This window comes from Protopterus annectens, chromosome 1.part0 (assembly GCF_019279795.1).
Source record: "Protopterus annectens isolate FY-2018-M chromosome 1.part0, PAN1.0, whole genome shotgun sequence".
In the NCBI taxonomy this organism is placed as follows: domain Eukaryota; kingdom Metazoa; phylum Chordata; order Ceratodontiformes; family Protopteridae; genus Protopterus; species Protopterus annectens.
In genome coordinates this window covers 590,741,994-590,754,845 of record NC_056725.1, presented here as the reverse complement: position 1 = coordinate 590,754,845, position 12,852 = coordinate 590,741,994, and the positions used below count along the sequence as shown (strand labels likewise).

Sequence of the window (12,852 nt, the reverse complement as noted above, 5' to 3'; positions counted from 1 at the left end):
TCTACTTACCATAACGTTCCATCTGTGTTATCCATTTTCATTCTTCTTCAACAGATGGGGTCAGATCCGACACTTGGATCAGACTCAGTCATTACACTAGCTCGTGGCCACCGACAAACTCTCAAGCTCCTTTCCTACCCATAATGCATTATGCCCAACATCCCTCAGATCCTACATAAAAGCTTGTGAGAGGGAAACTATAAAAGAATTGCCAAAATTTTATTTCAACACAAGGGACTTATGGTGTCCCTACTAGTCTCATTCCTCCAGAAGTCATACTAAGAAATGTAGGGGAATGGATGGTAAGGAGTTGAGGAAGAATGAAAATGGACATCACAGATGGAACACTGTGGTAAGTACATAACTTCTTTATATGATGCCAAGTTTCAACAGATGTGAGAGAGTCCCCAGCTACCTAAATTCCTAGGAGGACTCTAAGGAAAGATACTCGAGTACATTCAGGTTGCTATTCCCCTTGAGACCAGATCTAGTTTGTAATGAGTGATAAAGGTATGAGGATTTGACCATGTTGCTGCCACACATATATCATCCATGGATGCTTTAGCCTGGAATATGGTGGAAGTAGCCAGAGATCTAGTTGAATGAGCCTTTAGTGGTTTAGGTAAGGGGAGATTTAATTCGTTGTAGACAAATGCAATCTGTCAACCATCTAGCTAGAGTTACCTTTGTAACGGATTCTCCCAACTTGCTATGTGAAAAGGAAACTAACAGCTGGTCTGTCTTTCTAAATTCTTAGGGTTTTTTTTGCAGGTAGAAACATTAATTGCCTATGAACATCCAGTAAGTGCACCATATATTCTCCGTTATTTGTAAATTTTGGGAAGAATACTGGCAGATTAATGGCTTGGTTAATGTTGGATTCTGACACCACCTTAGGTAGGAAGGAAGCATTAATACGTAAAGTGTCCCTATTCTTGTGGAAAATCAAGTATGGGGGCTTAGACTATAATGTTTGAAATTCTGAAATTCTTCTAGCAGATATAATCGCAACTAAAAAGACAGTTTTCCAGGTCAAGAATTTTAAATCACATTTAGCTGCAGGTTCAAAGGGGAAATGTGTTAAGGCTTGCAGTACCAAATTCCATGGTGGTATAGGATCTTTATAAGAAGGTCTGAGTAGAAGGGTACCTTTCAAAAAGGCTTTGCACAGTTTAGTGGAAGCCTGGGAGGAGTTCTGAAACCCCACATGAAAGTAAGAGATGGCTGCAAGTTGAACCTTGATAGTTCATGAAGTAGCACCCTCATTAAATAAACTCGCTAAAAATTCAAGAACAGAATGAATCAGGGCTGAGAAGGGGTCCACCTGATTCTGTTCTGCCCAATAAACAAATCTTTTCTATTTACTCCTGTAGAGCTCCTTCTAGAAGACTTATGGGACAAAAACAGTATAGAATGGACAGGTGAAGACAGCATAGGTTGCCTGGCTATTAATGGAATTGAAGAAACCATGCAGTCAGTTTGAGAGTTGAGATGTGCGGGCGAAATATGCCTGTCATGTGAGAAAGAAGGTCTGGACTTGGATCCAGAATTCGAGGGGGGTACAGAAGATGAGGCCAAATGAAGGGGAATCAAATCTGTTGAGGCCAGTAAGGTACAACGTGGATGACTTTGCTCTTCAACCTAGCTGATTTTTGAAAGAATTTGGGAGTTAAAGGATTTGGAGGATAAGCATACAGAAGGCCAATGGTGGACTAGAGCATTCCTCAGGGACTCCTCCAGTGGGGGGACTAGGGAAAAGAAGCTGCTGTTCTTGTTGTTTAGGGGAGATGCAAAAAGACTGCAGCAAAGCTGGCCTCACTGAAGGAAAATCATGTCCTTCACTTTACTGTTGAGAGATCATTCATGAGGAAGTAACATGGACCTGCTAATTTTGTCTGTTATCACGTTGGATTTCCCCGGAATACGTGTTGCAATTAGAAAGTGGTTAAAAGAAATCGTCCATCACCATACACTTAGGGCTTTTCAACACAGGGTGCGAGATCTGATTCCCCCTTGTTTGTTGATGTACCAAACTACTGACATGTTGTCCATTTGGATCGCAATTGTTCCTACAGGGAGAGAGTTCTGGAATGCTTGCAATGCCAAAAGCACTGCTCTCACTTCCAGAACACTGATTCGCAAAGTTGGCCTCTTCAGGGGACCAAGTGCCTTGGATGGTCTTCCCCAGAAAATGGCCCCCCCACCCAATCTGGAAAGAGTCCATGGTTACTATGGCCCTGGGCTGAGGGAGAAAGAAAGGAAGACCTTGTAAGAGTTATTTTGACTGCATCCACCAGGAAAGATACCTTTTGCATACCTGAGTTATTCGTATCTTTGTTGACATGGGTTGAGAGAGAACTGACCATTGTGCTTGTAGCATTCACTGCAGAATTCTCATGTGATATCTTGCTAAAGGAACTAAAATTATCTCCACTGACACTGATCCCAAGGGTTGCTTCTTGAGCTGATTTCTTATTGTTTGTATTTTCAAAAGAGGAAGAGATGCTACCTTAAATGCTGTGTTAAATATTGCTCCTAAGAATTCCAGTGTTTGAGTTGGTTGTGACTGTGACTTGCTGTAACTGATGGTTATTCCAAGACTTGAACAAGTCTGCAACACTTAGTCTCATGCTTGTACCAGTGTATGCTTAGTCAAAGCAGCAATGAGCCAGTCCTCCAAGTATGGAGACACCTGGAATCCCTGCAGTCTCAAGTGAGCTGCTACTAGTGCCATACACTTGGTGAACACCCTGGGGGCTGTGGTGAGGCCAAAGGCCAGTTCTCTGAACTGGTGATGACTGGTTCCCAATCAGAAGCATAACTACTTTCTGGATTGCCTATTAATTTTTAGTTGATAGTACTCATCCTGAAGGTCTATTGAGGAAATCCAGTTGTCCTTGCTCAGAAATGGCAGAAGGGACTGAACTGTGACCATTTGGAACTTAGTATGTCAAATCAATTTGTTCCACACACTGAGATCTAAATCAGTCTCTAGTCTCCTGAATCTTGACTAACTTCCGGATTCTATTTGTTCTGCAGGGACCATCTGGATGACTTTTTTCTAGCAGCTTTTGAATTTCTAGTGTTGCTACTTCCCTGTGACTGGGTGGAACATCAGGGATTTTTCTGGGTAATGGATATGGCAGGGAAAGGGGAATAATATAACCTCTGGAAATGATTCTCTGCACCCAAGTGTCCTTTGTTATGTTTAGCCAGACTTCCTGGTGCAGAGATAAGAGACCCCCGACTGCCTCCAGAAGAAAGCAATCAGGCTTCCCTTCAGGAGAAATGAAATTGTCTGTCAGAAAATGCATCTTTAAACCCTCAGATTTGCAGGCCTCCTCTGCCATGGGGATGTCTTCTGCCATTATTGCTTTCCCCTCTACCTCTGGGGGGGGGACTACCTCAACAGATGTCCTGGAAAAGACCCCGTGATTTCCTGAAACACATCTTTCAACCTCCCCTTTGATTCCTGGAAAAGTTCCATTGAGGGGTTGAAAAATGTACGCCCACTGCAGATAGGGTCTTTCTCACACCTAGAGAGAGTCTTTTACTGTGGGACCAAACAAAGAAGAACCGTCAAAGGGAGCATTGACGAAAGAAGATTTGAAGGGCTCCACAGAAATCGCACACATGTATCCAGTCATGCCTCTGGATGGAAATACCTGAACCCTCGGCCTTAGAGGCACCTTCTGCAGCATGCGAGATGAGCCTCATACACGGAGTTTCAATAGGATGAAGGGTAACCAACTGTGAGGCTACAGAAGTTTGAGCCTCTGCAGGGGTGGTCCCGGAAAAGGAGGCTGAAAGTTCCTTAACGAAGTCCCCTTGCAGTCTCGTGAGGTGTGCCAAGTAGTTCAGCGAATGGACAGCAAATGTTGCTGAAGCATAAACACACTTCCCAAATCTGTCCAGCTCCCTAGATTTTCTGTTGGGGGATGGAAAGTGAAACTCAATTCCATGAGTTCCTTCTTTGTAGCTGCCACCATGACCATTGCATCAACTGGTACTCCTTTACTCCAATGTTCTCTTCCTACCAGTGCAGCCAGAATCCTGTCTGGTCTGTCTGGTCTTCTGGGGATCATCTGAATCATATCAGGTTCCTTCCATACCTGCCTAGAGACCAACTCAATGAGCTTATCAGTGGGAGGAGTAAACCAAAAGGTAGACAGGCCAGTTCTGAAAGCTTCTACTGACTCTTCAGGAATTGGGTTTTGGGCAGACCAACCACAGTTCTGTTTAAGGATCTCAAGGATGTCTCCAAATGAGATGTTATTGGGTGGTGATTTGGGAGACCCTTCTCCCTCATCAAAGTCAGTATCCTTCAAGACGCACTCCTGGGGGCACTCCAAGTGCTTCCTCTTGCATGTCCTCTTCCTAGAAACTTCTTCAGTGGGATGATCCAGAGAAATATCAGAAGAGATGACAATACCTGGATGGGTGGTCTGGAAGCTTTGGGCTAACTGTTCCTGTGAAGTAGTACGCTGAGGGTTATGGTGCAAAGTCAGCTGAGATGTCGAGGGAGGATCCAAAAGAGAAGGACCCACACCTGAACTGCCAGATCAGAGAAAACCCTTTTCACAACCTCAAAAGCATACTACTTAGGAGAGAAGGAAGTCAACAGAGCCGAGAAAGTGAGTTTCTGGCCCGCCACTTCCCTCTGTTCAAAGAGCCATCCGCCCAAGGAGGAAGCTGGAGCCTAGTTGTTCAGTGAAGAAGCTCTGAGAGGAACAGATGGCTCTGAAAACCTCCGAGTCGATCCTATCCCCTCAGATCTGACCTGGAAGCTTCAACTCCAAGAGTCATCCAGATCCTTAGATGTCAGGGCTGGTGCACTCAGAGTAACAGCTGGAAACAAAGATGATGCTTTCTTTGGATCCGACACAGAAAGGCCCAGAATGCTCAAATCTGAGGACTCTAACACCACAGGCTGGGTCAGAAGTACATGGACAATACTCCTGACGCAAGGGGGTAGGAACCATGAAGACTCCCTTCTGAAATTACTCTGTGAAGAATCTCCTCATCGTCCTTTCCACATCTGCCTCAGTCAGAATTCTGGAGGAACAAGAAGACACCACTGAAGGAGATTTAGGGTGCTGCTCCAAAAAAGGGGAGGGCAACTTGGACGGTACCTGATCCATGCTGGGTAAATATGAAGTACATGGCAATGGCTTAGGATCCATGGACTTCGGATCTGTAGTACGTTTTGCTGGATCAGAGGTAAGACTTCCCAGATATCTGATCGGATCAAAGGATGGTTGGATCCCAAGGGATGTTGGATCTGATTTTGAGTTTTTTTATTCAGTTCTGATGGAAGTTGAAGCAGTGGAACAGAAGATCTGGACCTTTTTGAAGGGTCCTTGGATTCTGACTTGGGAAACTGAACTCCAGTGATGGCTTGAGAAAAAGTAGTTGGCAATAAACCTTTTAATATTAATTCGTTTCTTCTTTCTGTCAGAGCTGTGGGGATGAACCCACTGCCAATGTCACAGTCTTGGTCTAGGTGCTCTGACCCTAAACAGTGCACACACAAAGTGTGGGAATCCGAAAATGGCATCTTGTGCCCACATTTCTCAGATATCTTGAAGCCTTTATCAGACATTGTTAAAGGTGAAACTTTTCAAAAGCAGATATCAACAGAAACCTCAAAATTTCTATTTTAACTATCCAGACAATAACAATCTAAATACTGCCACTAGAGAAAGAAAGAGAGACATAAGTTAGTGTTTTTTAAAGGGAGAAAGTTTAACTACAAAATTAGAAAGGAAACAGGGTAGGAAAGGCCTACCAAGAATTGTAGCAAGACTATCAAGTGTATTAAAATGTAGAACGGTAGATAGAGGTGAGATACAATAAGAAAAATGAATAAACCTTTTAGCGAGCAAGGAAAGCTATGAAAGGCTAAGCGTTTGAAAAATTTTACTTATCTCAATGAAACAGCCCAAGAACGGAGACAAAAGCGACCACATCTAGATGCGTTAGCAGCAAACGAGATCTGAGGGACATTAGGCATAATGCATTTTTGGTAAGAAAGGAGCTCAAGAGTTTGTTGGTTGCCATGAGCTAGTATAATGGCCGAGTTGGATCCAAGTGTCAGATCCAAACTCATCTGTTGAGGAATGAATGAATATTGACAACATCAGATCATACGTTGTAATGGTACTGCTGCAGCTCTTCAGCCATCAGATAATTCATTCTGACTTCCCATGACATTCTGTACACTCAATACTTCATTTGCTAATACACAAATAAAGCTGTAACTTGACTGATGAAGCACTGCTTCACCCATGGCCACGTTAATGTGTTTGCTACTGTACTATACAGGAGATGCTTCTCTTAAGGCAAAACAGTAAAGTACTACAATCTACAGTTCCCATACAAGTCTGAAACCTACAATTTCTACACTGCCTATTTTAGCAATGGCTGTTCTAATTTATCAAACAGATCTAAAACTGTTTTACACTTTTGTTTGAAAGATGCTGCATATATAAAAAAAAAAAAACAATGTATGTTTGCCAAGTATCATCAACAGGCCCTCTGCAGCTCAACTAATGGTGAACTCAAGTGCAGGTATAAAAAGTGTTCAGCTTATACATGCGTTCCTTTCCAAAGAACCTGCAACAGCTTAAAAAAAAGGGGAACTTCTGAAATGAAGTGCATTGCAGATAAGAAGTGTGGCACTGTTTGCAGCAACAGCATTTGCCACGGTACTTGCAACATAGTGCTTGCAGCTCAAAAAGTATTAAATTATTTCTTGTAAAAGTACTTAGTGCTTTATGGAAATGCCAGATGTTCATACAAAATTTTAATGAAAGCTGCTAGTTGGAAGTTTTTAAGCTGTCACTAATCTGATCACAGCATGGTTGCTTAATATTGCAGTAAAACTATAACCCCAGCAATGAAGCAAGTCTTCAATGATACTGAAAAACAGTAGCCACTGTTAATTCTTAAATAAATTCTTAGGTGAATAAGAAAACTTCAGCTAATGGAAATAGAACTGCCTTTTATTTATATTTTTCCATTACAAATGCAAATTTCTTAATGTAAGGTGTGTTGACACTATGGTTATTATTGTATTTAATCAAAACCAGCACATGCTATAGTATTTTATTTTTGTGACATTTTTACTTGCATCTTGGCATATCTTAAGTAAATTCAAAGCAATTTATTAAATGCATCTTCATTCCGACAGGAACAACATCTCAAATGAAAACGTGGTCTGCTTAAGCTTGAGAAGGTGCTTACCAGTATGCTTTGGGATTTTTATTATAATCATTTTAAAATGAATATACTTTGAAAGCAGTGTTTTAATCGAAATGGCTGCAAAGTTGCTACCTATATGCAACTTCATTTTTATGTTGGCTTGCATGTACTTATAACCGCAACACATTACTTTATCTGAAAGTCACGGTTCTGTGTAAATGAATAAATCACCTATGTGATCTGTCACCTGGACAACAGCAGCAGCAAACAGCTTGAAGTGATCACAGCCAAAATGATTTCTCAGATCAAATTGCACATTTACTGGTATCCATTCATGCAGTCTTTTGACTGTGTAAGTATTTAGCAATAAAGTCACCATGCTGGTTGATGTGGCATTGTTTCAGCTGTGACTGCTTCGGAATTCTTACTAACATGCCATTCACAGGACACTTATTTCCCAGCTGTATGACACTAGTAGGGTTTCTCATCCTAAATATGTAGTTTGGGAGATGTTTATTAGCATCACTAAAACTCTCTAGGCATGGAAGACAGGATCACTGGGAATTCAATTAAACTAGATATTCAGATTGCTTCTTTATTTTTTCTTTTCTTATACAATAATTAAAAGTAATCTTATGTTATTGCTTGATATGCAAGACATGCAAATGCCCAAATGCATGCATTAAGTATGGAGAAGGGATTTACAATGACTTACTTCCAGCATGCAATTTAATTAAAATTAAATCTGGATAACTGTATTGGTACCCATAAATTTATTCCAGGACTGACTCGATTTCTCCTTCTTGAGAAACTTCCTTATATTTTTTGTAAACCTACAGTGATCAAGAAAAGGTATTAAACAGACGACTTAGATCAGAGCTTCTAAAGAAAGCTGCTGGGATTAACCCAAAGAAGATGTATGCTCCAGCTAACTAACATTTCCTTTGTGCTCACTGCTCAGTGTAATGGAGTCTAGAACCAAACAAACAATTCCAACCGATTACGTTCTAAGTAAAAAAGGACCTGGAGACCCAATACACGTACACATGTGGATTTATTTAACAATGTTTCAAATTGATTCTTCAAACTTTCAAAAGCAGAACCATATGCAAATGAATATAAAAAAGAACTTCCTAATCAAATAACAAAGATACAGCTCACTGTGAAGAGGTGACTGTTTCCATTCTAGACATATGGCACAGACAGAGTCATGTACCTATATAGCAATAACCCACGCCTGGGTGTGGGTAATGCTGGATTTACCCACGGTTGGTGTGGTCCGGTCACGAGGGCGAAGCTCGAGTGGCCAAACAAAGACAACAGTGGGTAAATGCAGCAATACCCACAACCAGAAGTGGGTTATTGCTATTATACAATATTATTTAAGAAAAAAAATACTTACTTTTCTTAAATAATGGCATTGTATAATGCCTCCTTGCTGCCCTTCCGCAGCTGTTTGGTATTCTGCGGCAGTTCTGATGTACTATGCATGCATATGCTTATGCAGTACATCAGAGATGTGGGTGGAAGCAACAGAGAAAGCAAGATGTCTGTTGCTTTTTACAAAGTGTCTCAAAGGAGTTTAACATAGCGAGACAGCTTATTTATATATGTATGTGTGTGTGTATGTATGTATATATATATATATATATATATATATATATATATATATGTGTGTGTGTGTGTATATATATATATATATATATATATATATATATATATATATATATATATATATATATACATATATATCTACGTCAGCAGACCGAAAGTTCACTTACCTGACTTTCAGTTAGCCAAGATGAAAAGGCCGACAACCGCAGACACCGACATCCTGGAACACTGACTTCCCACTCCAGGTAAGTAACCGCTTGGCCATCCTGAAAAAATAGTAAAACCAAAGGAAAGTAAACCAACCCATGTGGGGGGGGGGCTTCACCCCACACACACCCTTATGTGGGGGGGCTGCACTCCCACATACCCCCACGTCCCTAACTAAATATACCAACTCCAAGACTGCACTACCGTGTGGGTAAGGGGCAAAATTCAACAGAGTGGCCAAGCGGTTACTTAACCTGGAGTGGGAAGTTGGTGTTTTGAGATGTTGGCCTTTCCATCTTGGCTAACTGAAAGTCGGGTAAGTGAACTTTCGGTCTACTATATATATACATATATATATATATATATATATATATATATATATATATATATATATATCAGAACAATGAATGATTAAAATCGCGAACGCTCTAAACAGAGAAAATGCCGGACCTCGAACTCATTATTGCAAGGGTTAACGCCCACCACAACCACCACTAAATATATATTCCAACTCAGAGATTGCACTACAGTGAGGAAAGGGCAAATATTCCGATCTTCACTGTACTGCGATCTCAAACAAAGCACTTCAAGGTCCAGCATTTTTGCTCTTTAGAGCGTTTGCTATTTTAATTATTCGATGTTCTGATATAGATCCTATATATATCTTACACATACACACACATATACACAGGAATATATATGCACTTTTGATAACAGGGTTGATAAACAGAATGATGGACAGCAGATGGAATGGGTATTGGCAGAACTGAATTAATAGCCTGAAATATAGCCGCTGAAGTTCACCGAAAAAATAATAAATAAATAAAACATAAGGGAAGCAATAACCAGCAAAAGGAGTACGACTGGAATAGAAGTAAGACCAACAATATCAGACAGTATCTGTACTAGGTGTTCAGAGTGAATTTACATATTCTCCAAGATACAAAAAATGGGCTGGGCTAGGCTAGATAGAATTTGTATCTCGGGAACATGCGCATTTAATTGAAGATCTTGAAGTGCACCCAATAACTATTTCAGATCATGCGCCAATAATAACTAAAATAAAAAAGCAAGGTAATGAAATAAAAATGAGATACTGCCGCTTTCCTACCTATCGGCTGAATGGGTATTGGAACTAATTCAGCAGCTACTAGAAAAGATAGAAATTTTTTTTTGAAAATAGAGCTGGGAACTGGGATAAAATTAAAGTGGAGTTCAAAATCAGGGTGGAAATAAAGGAAAGGGAGATATGGCTAAGAAGTAACAAGAATTATTTAGATGGACAGACAAATATTAAAGTATTGCAGAATAGGGCGAATCTCTCAGAACATGAAAAGGAGCAACTGCAGAATGCTAAACAGAAAATAAGGGATTACCTCGATAACATGCATTCATTTAGAAAGACTGCTGTTAGAGGAGTATATACGAGGGATCGGAGGTGAAAATTAAAGTGGGTGGCATCCTCTCTAATAACTTCTGCTTGAGTAGAGGAACCAAGCAGGGTTGTCCACTTTCCCCTTTGTTGTTTGCATTATATTTAGATCCACTGGCAAAGAAAATAAGGGACTCAGAAATTCAAGGGTATAATTGGTATGGTAGTCAGGAAAAGCTGGCTATATTTGCAGATGATATTTTACATATGACAAAACCAGAAAGGGACAGTACTGTGTTGTGGAAATTTTTAAGACGGTTTCAGATCTTCTCAGGATACATAATTATTGAAGCTAAAATAAAGGCAATAGCAGTAAATATGCACCCACAAGCAAATTAATCCAACAATATCCATATTTATGGGACACAATAAAATGAAGTATTTAGGAGTATGGATTAGAAATGACTGTTGTGGCAGCTAAAGATATGTGGGAAAAGACTAAACAGAAGAGAATACAAACATTGAGAAACTAGAAACTTTGTTATATGCTTTTAGTCCCTTTAGTCTTATATACAGATCAGGCATATTTTTATCAACCAGACAAGAAGCTTCTTCTTCTGGCTGTTCTTGTTAGGGGTTGCCACAGCAGATCGTCTGTTTCTATTTCTTCTTATTCTGTGCATCTTGCTCTATCACACCAACCACCTGCATGTCCTCTCACATCACATCCATAAACCTTATCTTAGGCCTTACTCTTTTCCTCTTACCAGACAGCTCCATCCTTAGCATCCTTTTCCCAATATACACAGCATCCCTCCTCAGCACATCCAAATCAATGCAATCTCACCTCTCTGACTTTGTCTCCAAACTGTCCAACCTGAGCTGACCCTCTAATATATTGACTCCTAATCTTGTCCATCCTCGTCACACCCAATGCAAATCTTAACATCTTTAACTCTACCACCTCCAGCTCTGACTCCTGCCTTTTTGTCAATGCCACCATCTTCAACCCGTATAACATAGATGGTCTCATTACCCTCTTGCCAGCCTTCCCTTTCACTCTTACTGGTACTAGTCTGTCAGAAATCACTCCTGACACTCTTCTCCATCCTACCTGTACTCTCTTCTTCACCTCTTTTCCACACTCACCATTACTCTGAACTGTTGATCCCAAGTATTGAAATTCATCCACCTTCGCCAACTCTCACCATTCCTCTAGCCTCTTTCTCATTCACACACATATATTCTGTCTTTGTCCTACTGATCTTCATTCCTCTCCTCTCTAGAGCACATCTCAACCTCTCCAGCGTCTCCTTAACCTGTTCCCTACTCTCACTACAAATCATAATGTTATCAGCAAGCATCATAGTCCACAGGGACTCCTGTCTGATCTCATCTGTAAACCTGTCCATCACCACTACAAGTAAGAAAGGGCTCAGAGCTGATCCTTGACATAATCCCACCTCCACCTTAAATACATTTTGTCACTCCTACTGCAGACCTCGCCATTGGCACACTATCCTCATACATACCCTGTACCACTCTTACATACTTCTTTGCCACTCCCCACGTCCCCATACAATACCATGACTCCTCTTGAGGCACCCTGTCATATGCTTTCCCCAAGTCCACAAAGACACAATGCAACTCCTTCTGACCTTCTCTGTACTTCTCCATCAACACCCTCAGAGCAAACATCGCATCTGTAGTGCTCTTTCCTGGCATGAAACCATACTGCTGCTCACTAATCATCACCTCCCTTCTTAACCTAGTTTCCACTACTCTTTACCATAACTTCATGCTGTGACTGATCAATTTTATCCCTCTATCATTACTACTGCTCCACACATCACCCTTATTCTTAAAAATCGGTACCAAAACACTTCTCCACTCCTCAGGCATCCTCTCACTTTCCAAGATTTCATTACACAATCTGGTTAAAAATTACACTGCCATTTCTCCTAAACACCTCCATGCTTCCACAGGTATGTCATCTGGACCAACAGCCTTTCCTGTCCTTACTTCCTCCTTGCTAATCCACTGCACTTCCTGATTCACTATCCACACATCATCCAACCTTCTCACTCTCGTTCTCTTCATTCATCAGCCCCTCAAAGTACTTTTCCATCTGCTCAACATACTATCCTCGCTTGTGAGTAAGTTTCCCTCATTATCCTTTATCACCCTTACCCGCTGCATATCTTTCTCAGCCCGGTCCCTTTGTCTAGCCAATTGGTACAGGTCCTTTTCTCCCTCCTTAGTGTCCAACCTCTCATACAACTCTCCATACACCTTATTCTTAGCCTTCGCCACCTCTCTCTGTCATACACCTCATCTCCTTATACTCCTGTCTATATTCTTCATCTCTCTGACAATCCCACTTCTTCTTTGCCAACCTCTTTCTCTGTATACTCTCCTGTACTTCCTCGTTCCACCACCAGATCTCCTTGTCCTTC

The 12,852-nt window shown here is 41.0% G+C and overlaps 1 protein-coding gene across 1 annotated transcript in view; it reads right to left on the bottom strand.

Moving 5' to 3' along the window:
* The window catches only part of IARS2 (isoleucyl-tRNA synthetase 2, mitochondrial), a 1,410,425-nt gene that overhangs the window by 783,976 nt on the left and 613,597 nt on the right, over positions 1-12,852 (bottom strand). The gene's annotated exons all lie outside the window — the stretch shown is intronic.